Here is a 20,522-nt window from a genome sequence, read left to right on the forward strand (position 1 = left end):
TAAATTATTCACTCTGTGGCCTGACAAATTTCCCTAGAGTGTAAGTCCGAGAGTGTAGGAAGGGGACACATGTCTAGGTATTCCTGTGCTATAACTGATGGTAAAGAAGGGCCGGTAGCCGGTTCCTTCAGATTATAGATGGACTTATAATATTTATAGAAGGAGTCATTTATGAGACCTGGGTCATAGCTAAGGGTGTGTTGATCATTACTTGGGAGGCTCTCTGAGCTTTAAGTTTAGCTGCCAGGAGTGAGTCTGATTTATTACTCTTTTCATAAAATCTTTGGTTTAGGTACCATAGGGATTTTTCTGTGCGTTCCACTAAAATGGATTGCAATTCCCCCCTAACCCCTTGAATCTGTGACAGTATGATAGGGGAGTGGGATTGTTTGTGTATATTTTTCAATTGGGAGAGTTGAGAGGTGAGGGAGGAGATCTTTTTATTTTGGAGTTTTTTTCTGTGTGTGGCGTATTTAATTATAGTTCGTCTGATCACCGCCTTGTGTGCCTCCCATATTGTGGACATAGGAACATCATCGCTGACATTGGGTAATAACTTGTTCTTTAAATTGGGGTATTCAAAGGGAAGTTTCATTCAGTCTCCAAGTCTGACAGCCTTTTTGAGTACCCAATGGATCTAGCTGAAACACTTGAGTGGTCTGACCAAACATTAGGAAGGATGTCCACTTTCAACAGTGACTGAAATATACTACAACATCCCAGAATCATGTCTATGCGTGAAAAAGTTCAGTGGGGGTTTGAAAAGTAAGTGTAATCTCTGGAGGTCGGGTATTGAGCACGCCATGTGTCGAAGAGACCAGCCTTGGTCATGTGTTTTCTAAGATTACCCGGGGGGTGACTATGTTGATACGGGCACATGGGCTTACTTTTAGCTAAGCATAGCGAAATAACTGAATTAAAGTCGCCTCCTACTAAAAGAGCGCCTTTGCGAATAGTTTGAATTTCTAGGAAAAGTTTACGGAAAAAAGACCCCTGTCCAGAGTTTGGTGCGTAAAGATTCACTAAAGTCATTAGTTGGGGCCCATCTGGCAGACCAGGATAATTTAACGTCCCTCCCTTTTAGTGGTAATAATCTGTAGTCGGGTTGCGAAGCAAAACATTATTGATACACCATTCCTTTTGATAGAATGGGAGGAGTATATCACTGTGGGGAAACGCCTTGAAATTAGCGAGGGATGTGCATTATAGTGTGTTTCTTGTATAAATGCAATGTCACCATGCATTGAAATAAGCATACAGAATAAAAGATCACTTGTGGAGTGTTTAACCCCTTAACGTTTTGAGAGATCACGTTAATAGGCATGTTGGATAAATGAAAATCACTGGTTACTTGGTTTGCGAGTACTGGCTACTAAGGGGCGGATTGGTGAAGGGGAAGGATAGAGAGGGGGAGAAATGGAGAGAAAAAGAGAAAAAGAGGAAAGGAAGAAGGGAAGTTAGAAGAAGATATGAACCTTGTAGGCCCTGAATTGAGGGTCTGAAGAAGTTCACCTTGAGCGGATCCTTAGTGAGAACAGGTAAGCTTAACACGAAAAGCAAACCTAGTGGACCCACTAACTGGGAGTCCTTAATAACTGTGACCTATAGAAAATCTGAAGGGTAGGAAGGAGAATCCCTGCCCTCACTTACAGTAGGTCCCTATTATTGGCAGGGGGTGGCACAAGCGGAGACAGTGCCTCAGCCCGTCCACCCGAAGCCAAAATTGTAACATAGCCTGTATAGCTATTAAGAAGCTAATATAACAATTAAAAACAGTTAGCTTAACAACAAAACTTGAGCAGGTTAATAGAGTCTGAACTTAATAATAGTAGAAAACATCTGAAAATGTACGAGAGAAAATCAACAGGGTGGGATCTAAAAACCAACTTAAGTATAGGAGGTGCATAGGGTACTAACGATACTTTCCACCCCAGAGACGTCATAATGGGGGAGCAACCAGTCACTTCAAAGAAGAACCGAGGTCTCTGGGGTGAGCAGGATAAGAAAAGGCTATGAAAAGCCTATGAAAGGCTAAGTAAAGTCCATTAATACTTTACTTCAATTTCTAGGAGAATCGCGTTGATCTGTTTCAAGATCTCAGGGGGCTGCTGGAGACCAAATTGGTGTCGACCTCTGAAAGTTTAAGTTTGTGGGGCAGTTCTTTCCCTTCCTTTGGAGTATGGGGGAAGGTTTGGGGGGTCAGTCACACAGAACTTTAATGGAGATATTTCTTAGATTTTATGACTTAATGAGTAAATTGTTCCTGGCGGTTAAATCGCTTTCGATTTGACAGGGGTGTGCTACCACTGGACAAGAAACTTCCTTTGGATCCCTCACCTTGACATGGCGGCCATTCACTTCGACCATCAGTCGGAATGGGAACCCCCATTTGTACTTGTATCCATTATCACGGAGAGCCTTAGTGGTGTCCCTGATTTCTCTCCTTTTGATAATGGTGGAGGGGGCCAAATCCTGGAAGATCTGTAGTTGGGAGTCCTCAAATGGGATGTGAGGCAGTGATCTGCAGGAGAAAGAAATCTGGTCCTTGATTTTAAAAGAAAGGAATTTCAGCAGGACATCTCGAAGAGTTTCCCCATCTTTTGGTTTCAGGCGAAGCGCTCTGTGCCCATTCAATGTGTAGGGGCTGATCCTTTAAGGTGGGGGACCATTTTGTAAAATAGCCGATTTATGTAGGGTTCGAGATGTTTTGGTAAGATGGTCTCCGGGATGTTGCGAATGCGGTGATTACAAAGTATTTCCCTGTTTTCGAGATCCTCGTTCTTGTCGCGTAATATTTCCACTTTTCGGTACAAATAATTGATATCCTAAGAGAAATCTGGTGTAACTCTTTGGCATGAGATTCCACAATGGATTCCAGTCCAGTCGTGTGGGTGGAGAGGGAAGATAAATCTTTTCTTAAGTCGGCAAACATTTGTTGGAAGTTGTTGGTGAGAGCTTTACTGAGTTCCGTCATTATCGCCTGGATGTCCTCTTTGGTAGTGAAGGAGGTGTCAGAGGGAACAGAATTTCCATTGGGTTTCCCTGGTGAGGACGGAGGGGAGTCAGATGAAGGGCCAGAGGCCAGGGCCATCTTAACAGTAGCGTGGGCCCCTGGGCAAAGCAATGCACTGGGGCCCTTACCCATTCTCCCCTCCTAGGGGTGGGGGTGCTATCAGCAGCAGCTTTGATGTCCCACGGGTGGCAGAGGGTGCTGTATCTTACACTCAACATGTAGGACCTTAAGCAGTAACTTCTGCTAATTACTTCTTTACTGCACAGGTGGTGGGAGGGTGAACAGTAACATGTGGAAGGGGGCACTGAGCTGAATGAAGGGTCCCTTGTGAATGACTTCCAGGGAGGTAGGGGGTGTTTTATACGCAGGGGAGGGTCGGATAATGGAGTGGGCTTAATATTCGTCATTTTCCGGTGGTAGGGCAGTTTGTTTGACTGCAGACATCGCCATTATCGGAAATACATTTCTTAGCCTTCAATAGTATAAAACCCTAGAGTCCCAACTTTCAGGAGTTGCTGGGGACTTGGGGATCAGAGATCAGGAGCCAGAGCAATCCATTGACAAAAATATAAAACTGTACACCAGACGTTTGGAGCTGGAGCTGGAGCAGGGACCGGCTGCTGGAAGGCTGATATCGCTGGTTCTAGGCATGATAGAGACAAGCCACTAGTGTCGACAGAAAGGGGAGAGTCCCAGCTTTTGGAATACTCTCAGAAAAACTCAAAGTCGGAGAGAACCTGAGAAATACAACTGGGAAATGCAATTAAGAGGTCGGATGTGGACTGCTGATTTGAAGTTGGATATCTCCAGTTCCCCAGGGCCGATTTTCAAAATTCTGGTATCCCTGGAAAAATGGAATCCTCAGCTATCAGCATAGGGCCCTTATATACCTTGGGGCCCTGGGCAAGTGCCCATTAAGCCCATATGAAAAGACAGCCCTGCCAGAGGCTGTACGGGAAAGGTGTTGCATGATGCCCTGTTGTGTTTTTTTTGTTTTGTTTTATTTAGTGGTTTAGACATGGTTGGATTAATATACAGGCAATAAATGTGTATTAATCTGTAGAGACTACATGTGAACAAACATAGATATGTATAAAAACAATCGCTGGGGTGAAACAGAAACTGTAACAGATCCAGAGAGACACCTTGCAGCTTTAGGAGAAGTGAAAGCTGAGAAGGTGGACGTTGCGGAGCTAGGCAACATGGTGGCAGTAGCGTGACAGGGATGTGAAGCAGTTGTAGTGTATGAACAATTAAGAGTGGGGCTAGGCTGTGGGGACTCCCAATGGTGTAATGGACACACACAGTCCTGACCCTACAGCAGAGCTGGGCAACACCGGCCCTCCAGATGTTGATGAACTACACATCCCAGCATGCCTTGCATCAGTTTCAGCATGGCCGCATGGCAAAACTAATGCAAAGCATCCTGGGATGTGTAGTTCATTAATATCTGGAGGGCCTGTGTTGCCCAGCCCTGCCCTACAGTAACAGTGTCACTGATTTTGATTCTAAGAGGGATCCTCTCCCGTGGCCCATAAGGGGGGAGACCCCTATAATTATCTAGATTCAGTTCCTCCAGGCAGTATAAACCTTCTAGAATGTTGAGCAGTTCTAATCAGCAGTGGTGTGGGGCAGGTGTATGAGGGCCAGATAGGGGCCACAAGGGTGCAGTTACCTGGCAGTCTGTTGTGGTGTCCAAGGCACCAGGCCTGTCAATCTCTGTGGCCACTGCAGTGTGTTGTAATGCTGGAGATGGTCCCAAGATTGCTGCCGTCCTCCCCTGTGCATACGTAAGGAGAGAAAGAATTGTCACTATGGGCCTTATTTTGGTTCATTCTTTCTGACAAAATCCTTCTTAGATGGGCAAAACCATGTGCACTGCAGGTGGGGCAGATGTAACATGTGCAGAGAGAATTAGATTTGGGTGGGGTTTTACTTCAAAGTGAGATCTATATTGCAGTGTAAAAATAAAGCAGTCAGTATTTTCCCTGCACAGAAACAAAATTACTCACCCAAATCTAATTCTCTCTGCACATGTTACATCTGCCCCCCCCTGCAGTGCACATGGTTCTGTCCATCTAAGAAGGATTTTGTCAGAAAGAATGAACCAAAATAAGGCCGTATGTGATGCACCTGTAAAAAAATTGTACACATAAAATGTAACCTTTAATGTGGTATTTAAAAAAAAAATGCGAAGTATAAAAAAAACACAACAATTAAGTGGTACAAACACAATGGGGATGTGATTAAAATTAATTGACGTTGGTGCTTGGAAGTGCTCTTTACTAATTAAGTAGTACAAAAACACTCCTGTTAACACACCTTATTCAACATTCAATGTGTGGATTGTTTTAGAATAACCTGCTTTTCAGCAAACATATGAGGATTATAATTTGTATTAAGTGTGTTATGCCAAGCGCCCATGTCAGTTAATTTTAATAACATCCCCATTATGTTTGTCCCACTTAAATTGTTGTGAGTTTTTTTTATACTTCACATTTTTAAATAAATACCACATTAAAAAGGGTAAATTTTAGGTGTACAATTTTTTATAGGTGCATCACATATTGACAATTCTTTCTCTTTACATACAGATGGAGCGCCTCTCTTTCAGTGCCGGGTATCGCCAGAATGTCCACACTGGCATTCGCCTGTGGAGAGGCGCTCCATATAACTGGGACGCGCTTGCGTCTCACATGCACGCACGTCCGAGTCTCTTGATGATGGCACAGAGGGTCCCTGCCCATCTCTGCTTCAGGGAGACAGGCAGGGTTAGGGGGGTCGGGCGGAGGTGGTGGGGACCCGAGAGGAGCTCCATTGCCACGGGGCGGACGAGAGTCTTGTGCGCCCCCTGGCAGGAGCTGTTAACTGGTGATAGTTTTGCCAGCCCCTGCAGAGATAAGGCTGGCTCCATCTGTATGCATCAATCTATTGTTGTCCAGTGATAGCACACCCCCTTGAAATCATTAAAAGTATCACTCTAGTGATCCATTACAGAATACAAAAGAGGGGTCCGTAAATTATTATATTTCCAAATATGATTGGAGTCTTGTGCGATTGTATTTGAGTTGTGCACGGTGTCCGCCAATGGTGAAGGGTGAGAGTATTGGATGTTGGTAGTAGCAATGTCCACACCACAGGGAAGATCCACACACTCTAACCAGGCTGGGTACTGTCACCTAACGCGTTTCACTGCGTCCTGCAGCTTTATCAAATCTCCTTTGATAAAGCTGCAGGACGCAGTGAAACGCGTTAGTTGACAGTACCCAGCCTGGTTAGAGTGTGTGGATCTTCCCTGTGGTGTGGACATTGCTACTACCAACATCCAATACTCTCACCCTTCACCATTGGCGGACACCGTGCACAACTCAAATACAGGTAAACATTATTGGATTCCATCCTCCACCTATTCACATGAGGACCATTGTGCAGGGAAGCCTCTTCATCACCATCATCCAGTGACAACTTTTTGGGGTACATCGTTCCCAGGCTCCCTCCGGTGATACAAATTACCATCCATTCACCCCTATTGGAGGACTGAACACTCTGGTGAGCATAAAAATTAACCCCTGACCCTCCAGCGGTTATCCTTCATACCGTAACCATCGTGAGGACATTAACCTGGATATCCTTGAGAGTATTGAACCCATCACTCGGTAACGTGCACTTACCTCTTTTCCATCAGTGATAATATCACAATACCATTACCAGACCCATCCATCAAGGCTTGGCTAATTGATTTTATCATTCATTCCAATTTACTTTTTATTCCCTTCCTTTACCCATTTATGTATTATTTATTGTAACATTGTATTCAAATGATATTTTATTGAGTAAAATTGTGATACAGCTTCAAATATTTGTCATCATCATTTTATTGGAGCGCTGCTCGACTTGCCTTTGGCTTGTCACCCTCCTTTTTTTCCTTTTCACAAGTGGGGAGTGACTACCCCCACATATGAGCAGCAGCTTTCTTGGGAACACAGTCTCGGTACAAGCGCCTGATTATTCCTAGTGAATAATATTTTCCTAGTCCCCCCTAATGAAACCAATAAAAGTCATGTTTTATTATTAAATTCTCTTTTGGTGCACCAACCAAAGACACCCTTTTTCTGTCCTCCCCAATATATTAATTCTGTGTCTATGGTAGCACTCACTCGCTTATCGAAATATTGAATACTAATAGTGCACAAAGAGGGTCCACCCGCATAATAAGTTTGTGATTTCTGTGCTACTGGCACAGCTCTCCCCAATCTCCTAGTCCCCAGACTGGTTTATGAGTAAGACCCAGCACCAGGGGCGTAACAAGAGCAGCAGCAGGATCTGTCTGTGCTGACGGGGCATCCATGGCGGTCCGGGGGACCCGGCTGGGATTCACCCACAACTCCAGTCCCCCGGTTCTCCTCCCCAGTAGGCCGGGGTGTGGAGGCACCAGTGAGGTGGCTTCCCAGCGCCACAAAGCTTCCCGGGTTGCTCTGTCTGCGATGGACAGGTGAGGGGGTAGAGTGTGGGTGTCAGGGAAAAGGGGGGAATCTGCTTTTTTTAGGGCTCGTGTGTGGGAACTCTCAAGAGGCACGTCTTTCTGCTCCAGCCGCCAGGTGATGCCCCCTTATTTTCTGTGTGCTTTTGTGAAACCATAATCAAAATATAAAAGTATCAAGCTTATTGTGCACACTTAATGGAAACACTCAGATACAGCTAGCTTATGTTAAACAATTAAGGGGAACAATATAAGGAGGTGACAGACTTTGAAGCCTTTAGTCTTGAAAAAGTCCTCTTCTAGAGGGCGAAACGCTTGGACGCTACTCATTCCACCACCAACTGCGCTCACAAACACCCCAGGGCAGCTACTTTACAACAAAGGACACCTTGCCTATTAACCATTATAGTGGTCCAGATGCTGCAAGGACACCAGAACCTACACAAACGCTGACTTCAACCCCACTCTGCAGCAAGGCAGGACTAATAGAGGGTACACACATGAGTTTTCCACTATTTGCTTATAGAAGCAAAATTGAATTGAAAGCGAATAGAAAATTGAATGGGCATTGAATAGTTTTTCTTCATTCGATGCACGCTCCTGTGTATTGTAATTTAATAGAAAACTAGTCTTGGCAGGCAAGACTGTATAGTACAGCTCTGTACTACATAGTCAAAATTTAATGTGAACACTGTAACCAACCCAGATTCAGACACAGGCCCAGACCCATATCGAATAGGTGTTGAATAGAAAGTGAAATCTCACCGTTTGAACGCACCATTAGGTACACACTTGAGCTCACTCCGGCACGCCAGCCTGTTTCCAGTCGCTGCTGTACCAGGTGGCACATTCCCGGCAACCACAGATTAAACTGTATGCTTACAGCTACTAGCCAACTTTTCTTCTACAACCAGTGGCTGCCAAATCTGAGTTATGAGATCTACTAAGTGTCCCACGTGCTGTGAGTACATCCATTGAGTATTGATCACTTTTTCACCTATATCAAGAAACGTTCCACATATATATTTATTAAAATAAGGACTAATAATACCGATCGTCCTCTGTTCCCGGGACAGCCGCTTTATAATTTTAACTGTGAAATTAAGGAGATTATAAATGATATGCAGCTAGTAGATATTTATGCTACTATATTTGAATTTATTGTGTATACAGATACACAAATGTTCTTACATTTTGTAAGGTTACACCCCTATTACCTTGGATGTTTTTCTATACACTCCATTAACAGAATATTTTTACATTTGTGTTTTTATGTGTACTTAACCTTTTGTTTATTAAACGCATATGAATTGCATTAGACTGGAAAAATAAATGATGCTATAAAAGTATCAGGTATTGGTTCATTTTGAGAGAGCAAGCAAGTCTTTAGATATTTATATATTTTTAAATTTGATCTACGTCGCAGTGGTTACATGCATTCTTGGTTGTTATTTAGTTTGCAGGATTTTTGCCAAATCCTATTGATCACTTGCAGCGGGTACCAATCTATTTGTCTATTATTCATTCTTCCAATTGAACACATAGGTGGTTTAAATTGCTATTTACCAGCACCAGGAGTAGTAGTGCCCAAGACACTAAATCTCTTTCCTGGTGACCTATTGCCCACATACCAGACACAGGGCCAAAATCATCATGGATCACTGAGTTGAGAAAAAGCAGTTGCTGTGATCAAATAGCGTATTATTGAACAGCTGCATGTGTGTTCACATTGTGTATATGCGGATGCAATTGCTAATTATTCTGCATACGCAATTTTCTTCAATGCAATCACATTTTGATTGTCAGGAAGCCAGCGTTTAAAGGGAGGGAACATGGAATTTTGAGGGTGTGTTTGTCAAAGCACAGGTGTGCCAAGGTGGGTGGGTCTCATGCCAGCCAATGACCACTTCCAGCCTGTTGCAGATGTTACATTTGCCCCTCCTGCTGTGAACATGGTTTTGCCCTATAGAGAAAGATTTTTGTTTTCAGCATTCCCCTGAAAAAAGAAAAATAATTCATCTCGATCCCATAATCGTAACAGACAAGGTTATGAAATGCAAAATAACATTAAATTGGTTACTAATAACAGACTGAATGTCTCTGAAATACTTGGCTATTCAAGTCGCAACACTAGCATAAAATATATAATTTAGCAGTTTTTTTTTTTTTCTTTGCTGCTGTCTGTCTACAATCCTTATTTTAAATCAAATTGAGCTGTTCCGCTCTTTCGGACACCCTTACGGTGATGGAATATGGACAGCAAGAAAATATTTTCTTTGAAATCATATCACTTGCAATAGTGATTTAAGGATATGTTTTTAGCAGATAAACCATATTAGACTTGCAGAAAATATGTTGGTGTGAAACCATCAACGAGGGAACCATTGATGTTTTTGCAGACCGATAGTCACCACAGCTTAGGGTGCAGTTAGCTGGGAGCAGGACATTGCAGGCATTAGGGAGTGGAGCTAGGCTCTGTATCTCACACCTTGGAAAAAATAAAACTCAGTAGCCCTGTACCACAGATGGAAGGCAACCCTCTAGTTCTCCCTGTCAATAGTAAAAACAGTTATTGGTCATAGACCATAAAAAGCTTTTGACTTGATTTGTGTGAGAAGTTTTGAGAAGGAAAGTAAAGAAGTTTCGAAGCCCTGAAGCATCTGCCAGATGGAAGAATTTTGATGGGTTCTACTTACTCAGTATTACCCCTCCTTTCCATGCACCTGAATGGTATTACTAAGCTAATTGAGCACCTGCCACTATCAATATGTATGTTGTGAGAGGCAGAAGGAGCCTGCATTAGGAGGAGATGCAGGTCCTGATATGCTACATGGAGTATTATGGGGTTGCTCCAAGGTAGGTAGCTACTAGCAGGGCCGTTTCTAGAGGTGGACAAGCCGTGCAGCTGCCCGGGGCGGCGCACGGCTTGTCCACCTCTGTTAAACAGCCGGGGCGCCCGGCAGCTCCCCCTAACGCCGCCTCCCTTCCTCCTTCTCCTCCTCCTCCTCCTCTCCCCATCCACCACAGGCACAGCTGATTTTCCAGGGGAGGGGAAAGCATTGCGCATCTCTCCTTCCCCTCGCTCACTGTGTCACTGGGCTGTCACAAATCAGAGTTTGCAGCCAAGCAGGAGCCAGCCCGCAAGGTATGAATGGCTGACGGCGCATGGGGCATAATTTGTAATGGGCATTAAGGTGTGGGGAGTATTGTGTAATTGCCATCACAGTGTGGTATCTAATGGGCATCACGGTGTGCAACATAATGTGTAATTGCCATCACGGTGTGCGGCGCAATATGCAATAGTCATCACAGTGTGCAGCGTAATTTGTAATTGTCATCACGGATAAACAGTGTATAATGATTTAAGTAGCCTGTCATTGTTTGGCCTTGATCTGTCAGGCGTACTAGGTCATTGTGTGGCCTTCAGCCCGCCAACTTGCGGGAGGACAATAAAAATTCCTGCGGTAACCAATGTCTGGTCCTGCAGGTTGCAAAAGTGTGATGTAAGGTAATTGTTTACCTGCTAGACCACACCCTTATATTAAGCCACACCCCCTTTTCAAATTAAGCCACCACACCCCCTATTTCAGCACATGCAATTTCTTCAATACCATGTTATGTATTTGGGGGGGGCGCATTTTTGTTTCATTGCCCTGGGCGCTAAATTGTCTAGAAACGTCCCTGGCTCCTAGTTTAGATATATTTAAGTAAGGAGCCATTATCATGTGGCTCCTTGCTGGCTAATTATAGACCCAATTTAGGGTAACGGTGGTGGGGTGTGCGGTGCCCCTGGTCTGGTTGGTTCTAGTGGGGCATATCTTTACATTCTATTAACACTTGGCACATTTTTTTCTCACCAACACTATTTCTTTAATATTTTAACTACATGTCATTTTTTTAATCTGTCTCACTTTCTGCTTCGGCTTCCTCTCACTGATTTCTATTAACACTTTAGTATAGTCACTGGACTGCTACTCTGGGCTTTCTAACTTATGCTTTTTTTGGGGGGTGCCGCACCCTGCACCTAGATATAGCGCTAGGGACTCCCAATATACAGAGAAGCCTTGACATTGGCTTGGGGGCATACACATAATTTTGTGCAAAATATATGTAACCAATATCTCTGAATTCTATTATCATGTAGCGTTCCAGACTGGTTACTAATACCATTCAGTGAGCTGAGGGAAACCATGGATTTGTACTTACTCAGTATTGCCTCTCCTTTCCATGCACAAGAATGGTATTACTAAGCTAACTGAGAGCCTGCCACTATCTATATGGAAGCATTTTGAGCAAGTTGTGGCCAGGATAAAGCTGGTCTCGTACAATTTTACCAGGGTGTTTCTTGACTAAGTACATATCCTGTACAGAAGCGCGGTCAGTACCAATGATCTTTTCAGCAATCCTCACCACGCTTTGTAGCCTGCGTCTGTCCCCCTCATTGGTGGATCCATAGCAGACTATGATCGATGAGCTTAACACATATTTGACAATCACGGAGTAGAAGAGAAGCAACAGCTTCTGCTCCTCTTGTACTCCACGATTGCCGAGTAGAAGTACTAATTAAGTCACCTGTGCTCAATTATGGCTGTCCTTAAAACTTGGACTGTTCATGTGCACTGAGGACTATCAAGGCCAGATTAAGGGAGGGGCAATATGGGTGGCCATCCTGGGACCCCACAAATTTGGGTCCCCCACATACTCCTGTGTCATTCTGTCTCACGGAGCAGCACACACAGAACACCAGATGGCTGTGGTCACAGGACACGTTAGTACAGAAGAATTGGGACCAAGAGCTGGCCTGCAGAGAAGATGTTGACATTGCAGTGCGCCAAAAGACAAGAAGAGCCGGAGGTGAGTAGGGGTAAGGGGCCAGGAGTTCAGGCCGCAGGGATCTGTGAGGAGGCAAAAAGGGGGAACGGATGCTAGCCTTTATGGCCAGAATCCGCTGTGGCTCTCCCTCCGTAGACCAGAGGCTGTGACTGAAGGAGCACACAAGGAGCATACGGGATGATGTGCTAGTGCCACACATCCAGGTGCTTTGCAACCAGAGGTTAAGCCAGAATGTCTAGGACATCTGGGGGCAGTTAATCACTGCAACCCCCCCTCCCCCATATGATTCCTTCTGCATACCTGGCCCAAATAAAAATAAATGTATTAAATATTTACATTATGTACAGTATACTGTATATAAACCTTTTTACCCAACTTTTCAAATCACCTCGAAAACAGGTGGTAAGTCCTCCCCATTGTAAAGGAACTTTTGGTTGACCACTAAAATGTCCCAGTGACCCAGGACCCTGCAGCCTCACTCATTAATCTGGTAACTTCTAGATCTGTTATACAGTATAACATTATGATCCATTACTCTGAGACCAAAGTACTTGTGCAATTGTTTTTTGTGAATATGGCTGAGCAGATATTGACCTTACAAAGCTGACTAATGATTTGTTTATTTCCTACTCCAAATGCTGTTACTTCTTTTTAATACTTCTGTACATTATAAGCTATGCCTTACTGGTAATGCTTGTTGTACAATTTGAGGAGATTGATCTAATAACAGGGATCATTAGTTTTGTAATGTTTATGTGCTTTATTACACAAGCAATTGTTTAAATCACTTGTAGTGTGACAATTTCCTTCCAGCAAGTTGACAATGCAGCAATTTTATCATCCCACGTGAATATCAGTCAATTAATCTCCACGGTGTAATTTAATGGAATGAGTAATTAATCTAGCATCCCAAAGAATCCTCAGTAATGCTGGGCAGGAAATATTTATTGAACTAGAAAAACATATGAATGATTTTTCCCCTTTTTGTATACATTTGACTAATTAAATAAATAAAGTTGCCACTTTAGCGTGTTCACTCTATGATTTTTTTAGGGCAGGGTTTGCTCACCCCAGGTGAGCAACCCCCCCCCCCCCAAGGGTAAGGAACACATTGAATAGGGACCAGGGGCACACCGACACACATTCACTTATATTGTACAGGGAGCAGGGTAACACTGCACCAAGGGCACACTGACATACGACCACAAATTGTAAGAGCACTATGACACAAACACACACAAATAAGTTGTAAAGGGCACGATATCACACACACACACATTCATAAATTGTAAGTGCACTCACCAAGTTCTATGACATACTGTACATCGTACAGGGACCAGAGACATGCATCCCCCTCGCTTCCTCACAAAGATACTTCTTTGCTGAAATGTCCTGTGTGTGTCTGCTGTAAGGAAAGTGAGAAGGAGGAACAGTGGGGTCCGGGAGCTCTGCATCCCCATATCTCTGCCGTCACTGCCACATCCCGCACAGGGCCAGTCGAGTACCACAGCGGGACTCAGAGATGGTGCCCGTGCAGCTTTGAGTGGGCGGGCCCTGGACGGGATCCGCACGCTGCTCTCAGCAGAGGTGGTGAGTGGCGGGCAGAGGCGTAGCTAGGGCGGAGCAGTTGGAGCACACGCTCCAGGTGCCGAGATGTCATCGGGCGTCGGAGCCGTGCACTCTGCTACAGGCTCCCCCGCCCTGCTCGCCGGCTCCCCCGCCCAGACACTAATACCCCCGGACTCCCCGCTTCTTCCGGGGGGCTTGCGGCTGCGCATTCTGATCTATCTGCCGGCTGTCAGTAAAGCTAGGACAGTGTCTGCCCATCTGTGACCCTCCAAACGATGCCGGACTTCTGAACTCCTGGCGCACAGTGCACGTGATCCGGCTACAGGACCAGTACTGCACTTACAATACATTTGTAAGGGTTATCTTCTATTTGTTTGTGTGCACAGTGTATGTGTTCCATGTAACATGTGGAAACTACCCCCCAAATCCACCCCACAATCCTGAGTTTGCCCCTGCTCTCCCTCCCACTATGTCTTCTCCTATCATCTCTCCCTTCCTTAAGTTAGTCCCCACTTTCCTCATGTATGCGACACTAGTGTAGTTGAATAGCCGGCACTCCCTTGCTTGAGTGTGTAATGTGCGCACGGTGCCTTCCCAAACTCAATCCCTGGACAGGGTTGGCAAATGTATACTGGTACAGCGGCGGCACTCAGACTACTGAAATAAGCAGAGACCACACACAGCTTATTTCAGTCGTCTGCGAGCCGCCGCTGTACCAGTGTGTGTGTGTGTAATATATATATATATATATATATATATATATATATATATATATATATATATATATATATATATATATATATATATATATATATATATATATATATATATATATATATATATTAGGGCGGAGTGAAAAAACTGAAATTGAGAAATTCAAAATCGGCTAGTGTGGGAAAGTTGTGACTTGACCTGAATAAGAAACGTGCAAAAGCATTTTGATCTGAGTCAACATCTTCTGTTCTGGCAAGAGGCCTAAAGTTTCACTTTTTAGGTGAAAATGAAGAAACCTATGAAGATGCTCCAATTAGTTATAATTATGTCAGGATGTCTTAGAGTGGTTCATTAACCCCTTCCCGACATATGACGTACATGTACGTCATATGTCGGTTGCGGGGGAATCAAGCCAGCTCACGGAGTGAGCTGGCTTGAAAGAGAGCAGGTAATGGCTGTATATTACAGCCAGGTACCTGCTCTCACGGCCACGAGCGGCGAGTTCGCCGATCGTGGCCGTTTAACCCTTTAAGCACCGCGGGCAAAGCGCCCGCAGTGCTTAAATAGCTGATCGGAGGGGGGGCGCCCCCCTCCGGCGCCGATCGGGGCCCCCCGCGGCGAGATCGGAGGGTGCCGATCGGTTGCCATGGCAGCCAGGGGTCTAATGTAGACCCCTGTGCTGGCCATGTCAGCATTCCTATTACATCCTGCCTGAGGCAGGATGTAATAGGAAGTGCTGAAAATCACTATGTTCAGCCATAGAGCTCTATGGCTGAACCTAGTACAGGCGATCGCGCCCCCTAGTGGTCAAGTACACTAGGGGGCCTTGTAGTAAAAGTAAAAAAATAAAAAAATAATTTTTTAAAAATATAAAAAAAATAAAAAAATATTAAAAGTTCAAATCACCCCCCTTTCCCCATTTCACAAATAAAAATAAATAAAAAATAAAAAAAATAAACATATTTGGTATCGCCGCGTTCCTAAAAGTCCGATCTATTAAAATATAACATTAGTTATCCCGCACGGTTAAAGGCGTAAACGGAAAAAAATTCCCAACGCCAAAACTACGTTTTTTGGTCGCATCGCCTACCCAAAAAAATGTAACTAAAAGAGATCAGAAAGTCGCACATATCCCATAATGGTATTAATTAAAAAGTACACTTCAGCCCGCAAAAAATGAGCCCTCACCCAGGTCCGTAGGTGGAAAAATAAAAAAGTTATAAGCCGCAGAACATGGCGACGCGACGCAAATTAGAAAAAACGTAAAATTTTCTATTTTTTTTTTAGTGGTAAAACGTAACGAAAACTATATAAGTTTGGTATCACCGGAATTGTAACGACCCATAGAATAAAGATAACCCATCATTTTAAACGAACTATGAACTCCAAAAAAAACGTAACCAGCGCAAAATTGTGGAATTGCGTTTTTTTTCCTTTTTACCCCACATTGAATTATTTCCCGATTCCCCAGAATATTATACGGTATAGTAAATGGTACCATTAAAAAGTACAACTTGTCCCGCAAAAAAAAAGCCCTCATGTGTCTCTATAGAAAATTAAAAAAGTTACGCTTATTTGAACGCAAGGAGGAAACAAAAAACGCCCCATCGGGAAAGGGTTAATATACTTTAGCATAGTAAAAAACAGTACGAGCTTGTCCTAGTGCAGTGACTGACTGGCGGGAGAAAAAATCCCTAATAATTGACCCATTTTCATGGTCACAATTGTGAATATTGTGTGTTTTCTCCTGAACGTGTTTATAATAGAAGAAGCACAAATACTCTAAATGGAATTTCATTGACACTGTGTAAAATATATCACTGCATAATAGCCCTTAATCAGACCTGATCGCAGTACAAATTTGTTCTCAAAATGGGCAAAACAAATGCTGCATTGCAGGTGGGGCAGATGTAACGTGCTGAGAGAGTTAAATTTGGGTGGGGTGTGTTGAAACTGAAATCTAAATTGCAGCAGGTATTTACCCTGCACAGAAACAAAATAACTCAACACAAATCTAAAGGTGGCCATACATCTACAGATCGATTGTCAGATCTGGCTGGTTGGAACAAATACCTGGTAATATCTGAATGACAGTTTTTGGCAGTTTTCCAGCATTTCAAAGCAAAGTGCTCTCATCCATTACCAGTATTTTGTTCCAAACAGACAGATCGGTCAATAAATCTGTAGATGTATCGCCACATTAACTCCCTCTGCACATGTTACATCTGCCCCACCTGCAGCTGCATTACAGCATATAATTATGCCAAAGATAAGCCAATATATTAACAGTTAAATACATTAAAGTGCATTATGCTGTAATAAGTATTGCTGATCAATCCTGCCTAGCAGGGCTGTCTTTTTGTATGGGCTTAATGGGCACTTGCCCAGGGCCCCCCAGCGTATAAGGGCTGTATGTTGATAGCTGAGGATCCCCTTTTTCCAGGGATACCAAAATTTTGAAAATCTGCCCTGGGGAACTGCAGATATCAAACTTCAAAGCAGCAGTCCACATCCGACCTGTTAATTACAATTTCCAGTCATATTTCTCAGGTTCTCTCTGACACTAGCGGCTTGTCTCTATCATGCCCAGAACCATAGATATCAGCCTTCAAGCAGCCGGTCCCTGCTCCAGCTCCAAACGTCTGGTGTAGTTTTATATTTTTGTCAATGGATTGCTCTGGCTCCTGATCTCTGATACCCAAGTTCCCAGCACCTCCTGAAAGTTGGGACTCTAGGTTTTTATACTAGGCTAAGAAATCTATTTCCAGATAATGGCGATATCTGCAGTCAAACAAGCTGCCCTTCCACCGGAAAATGACGAATATTAAGCCCACTCCATTATCCAACCGTCCCCTGTGTATAAAACACCCCCTACCTCCCTGGAAGTCATTTACAAGGGACCCTTCATACAGCTCAGTGCCCCCTTCCACACGTTAGTGTTCACCCTCCCACCACCTGTGCAGTAAAGGAGTAATTAGCAGAAGTTACTGCTCCAGGTCCTACATGTTAAATGGATGATAGAGCACCCCCTGCCACCCGTGGGACATCAAAGCTGTTGCTGATACCACCCCCCACCCCTAGGAGGGGAGAATGGGTAAGGTCCCCAGTGCATTGCTTTGCCCAGGTGCCCACACTGCTGTTAAGATGGCCCTGCTGCCTAAAAATGAACACAGTGATTGGCATATATGTACTGCTGGACACCACTCATAGAATGATTAACCTGTTATTTTTTGAATCAATGTTCTTGTTTTTTTTCCCCTAAACATTAGATGTATTTGTTTATTTATTTATTTACAGTTTCTTATATAGCTCAGCAGATTCCTTTACGCTTTACAATAGTAGACAGTGATAAAACAAACTAGGTAATGACAGACAGACTTGGGGGTTAGAGGGCCCTGCTGCAAGCTTACAATTTATTACATCATAATACACTTCAACGTATTTAACAGTTAATATATTGGCTTATCTTTGGCATAATTATATGCTGTAATGCAGCCCAATCATGTTCCCAGTATAGGGGATGCAACACTGTTTTTCTGTCAATAAACAGAAGTGATATGTAAAATGATACATTAGACAGTTTACACTTACTTGTAATACTTATTGTAACAGTTACTGTTTTTTAATAACAGACTGCAACAGTTATTTCTTATTTATATACACAGGATTGTCTATCTTTGTATATGCACTGCAAAGAGAGCAGCATAAATCCAATTTCATGTATTTCAGTGACACTGTGTGAAATATAACACTGCATAATGGCCCTTAATCAGACCTGATCGCAGTACAAATTTGTTCTCAAAATGGGCAAAAAAATGCTGGACTGCAGGTGGGGCAGATGTAACATGTGCAGAGAGATTTAAGGTGGCCATACATCTACAGATTTATTGTCCGATCTGTCTGGTTGGAAAAAAATCCTGGTAAAAGATGAGAGCAAATGACAGTTGACCATTTGCTTTGAAATGCTGAAAAACTGTCATTCAGATATTACCAGCTGTTTGTTCCAACCGGCCCAATCTGACAATCGATCTGTAGATGTATGGCCACCTTTAGATTTGTGTGAGTTATTTTGTTTCTGTGCAAGGTAAATACCGGCTGCATTATTTTTACACTGTAATTTAGATTTCAGTTTCAACACACCCCACCCAAATTTAACTCTCTCAGCACGTTACATCTGCCCCACCTGCAATGCAGCATTTGTTTTGCCCATTTTGAGAACAAATTTGTACTGGGATCAGGTCTGATTAAGGGCTATTATGCAGTGTTATATTTCACACAGTGTCACCGAAATTCCATTTAGAGTATTTGTGCTTCTTCTATTATAAACACGTTCAGGAGAAAACACACAATATTCACAATTGTGACCATGAAAATGGGTCAATTAATAGGGATTTTTTCTCCCGCCAAAGTCATTCACTTTGCACTAAGACAAGCTCGTACTCTCTTTTACTATGCTAAAGTATATTAATGAACCACTCTAAGACATCCTGACATAATTTTAACTAGATCGGAGCATCTTCATAGTTTTCGTAATTTTCACCAAAAAAGTGAAACTTCAGGCCTCTTGCCAGAACAGAAGATGTTGACTCAGATCAAAATGCTTTTGCACGTTTCTTATTCAAGTCAAGTCACAACTTTTCCACACTAGCCGATTTTGAATTTCTCAATTTCAGTTTTTTCACTCCGCCCTAATATATATATATATATATATATATATATATATATATATATATATATATATATATATATATATATATATATATATATATATATATATATATATATATATATATATATATATATATATATATATATATTACACACACACACACACACACACACACATAACTATACTGATCACTGCACTACAATGTGGTGCTGATAGTCTAGAGTTCTGGGTATGTTTTTTTTTTCCATGTGGGGACCAATATGTATTTTTTTTAACCTGTGATGCCAAAAGGGTGAGGGTGGGGGGCCCCTTTCAAGAGGATTTATATGCCCAGAGGGGGAGGGGGTTATATGCACAAGAGCCCGCCTACTACAAATCAGGGGGTGCGAAATACGCCCTTGCTCCGGGCAAGGAGGAAACTGAAGGGTGCTGGGGGACCCTTGTACTGCATCCGCAGTGTCAGGAACTGAAGCACTGAGAGTGGACACTGCGGACGGACAGCAGTGGCAGAGTTTGAAAATTCAAAAGATAGGCCGCTGATTGGCTGAGTGTGCGCTCTCTCTCAGCCAATCAGCGGCATCGGCCGTCTCTGTGCTGTCTCCATCCACCACAGTGTCTGCTCTCAGCGGCACTTCTGTCTCCGGACACTGAACTTACTTGAACACTGTTGCTTCACGCTGCCCATATACAGGCAGTGTGCAGATGGGGGCGGGGGTACGTAACAATAGCGCCTGCAGACCCCCGGCGCCCACACTTACTCAGCGCCTCCCCGCCATTGCAGGGTCTGCGGCACTATAGTTACGCCACTGGCAGTACAGCAAACACCCAAAAGCAGTACACACAAACATTGCACAGATACACAAACACACACACACACACAGTGGAGGAACTGCTGGAAGCAATGGAGTCTTTTGCCGCCGGGCGTCTGCGCACATCTCCTCCATTGTCTCTGGCTCCACTGCAGCCAGCGGCGGCCCCTGCTTCCCTCTTTCTCAGAGTAGAGTAGCAGGAGGGACCCGTCTTGTGCCATTGGTTACCTCAGCTGCAGCCTCCAGGTGGTCGGGGCAGCATATAGCAATCTGCATGGCACTACTGGGTAAAACATCCCAAGAGGCACTGCAGTGGGGTCAGAGGAGCATATGCTGAGCTCTGATTGGAGGAGATCCCAGCACATGCTCCTTTGACCTCTGGAGATATTCAGCAGCAGCAAGAAATGGGACCCGAGATGGTCACTAGGAAGAGCT

General features: G+C 43.7%; 1 protein-coding gene across 2 annotated transcripts in view; it reads right to left on the reverse strand.

The window, feature by feature from the left end:
• The window catches only part of LOC146075007 (bone morphogenetic protein 7-like), a 113,051-nt gene that overhangs the window by 40,233 nt on the left and 52,296 nt on the right, over positions 1-20,522 (reverse strand). The window contains exon 1 of one of the 2 annotated variants that reach the window (XM_083183805.1): positions 4,689-4,789. The exons of the other annotated variant lie outside the window; for it this stretch is intronic. The gene's annotated coding sequence lies outside the window, so the exon portion shown is untranslated. Of the gene's footprint in view, positions 1-4,688; positions 4,790-20,522 lie in introns of those variants that run through there. 2 annotated transcript variants of the gene reach the window in all.

This window comes from Crinia signifera, chromosome 4 (assembly GCF_055691185.1).
Source record: "Crinia signifera chromosome 4, ASM5569118v1, whole genome shotgun sequence".
Lineage (NCBI taxonomy): Eukaryota > Metazoa > Chordata > Amphibia > Anura > Myobatrachidae > Crinia > Crinia signifera.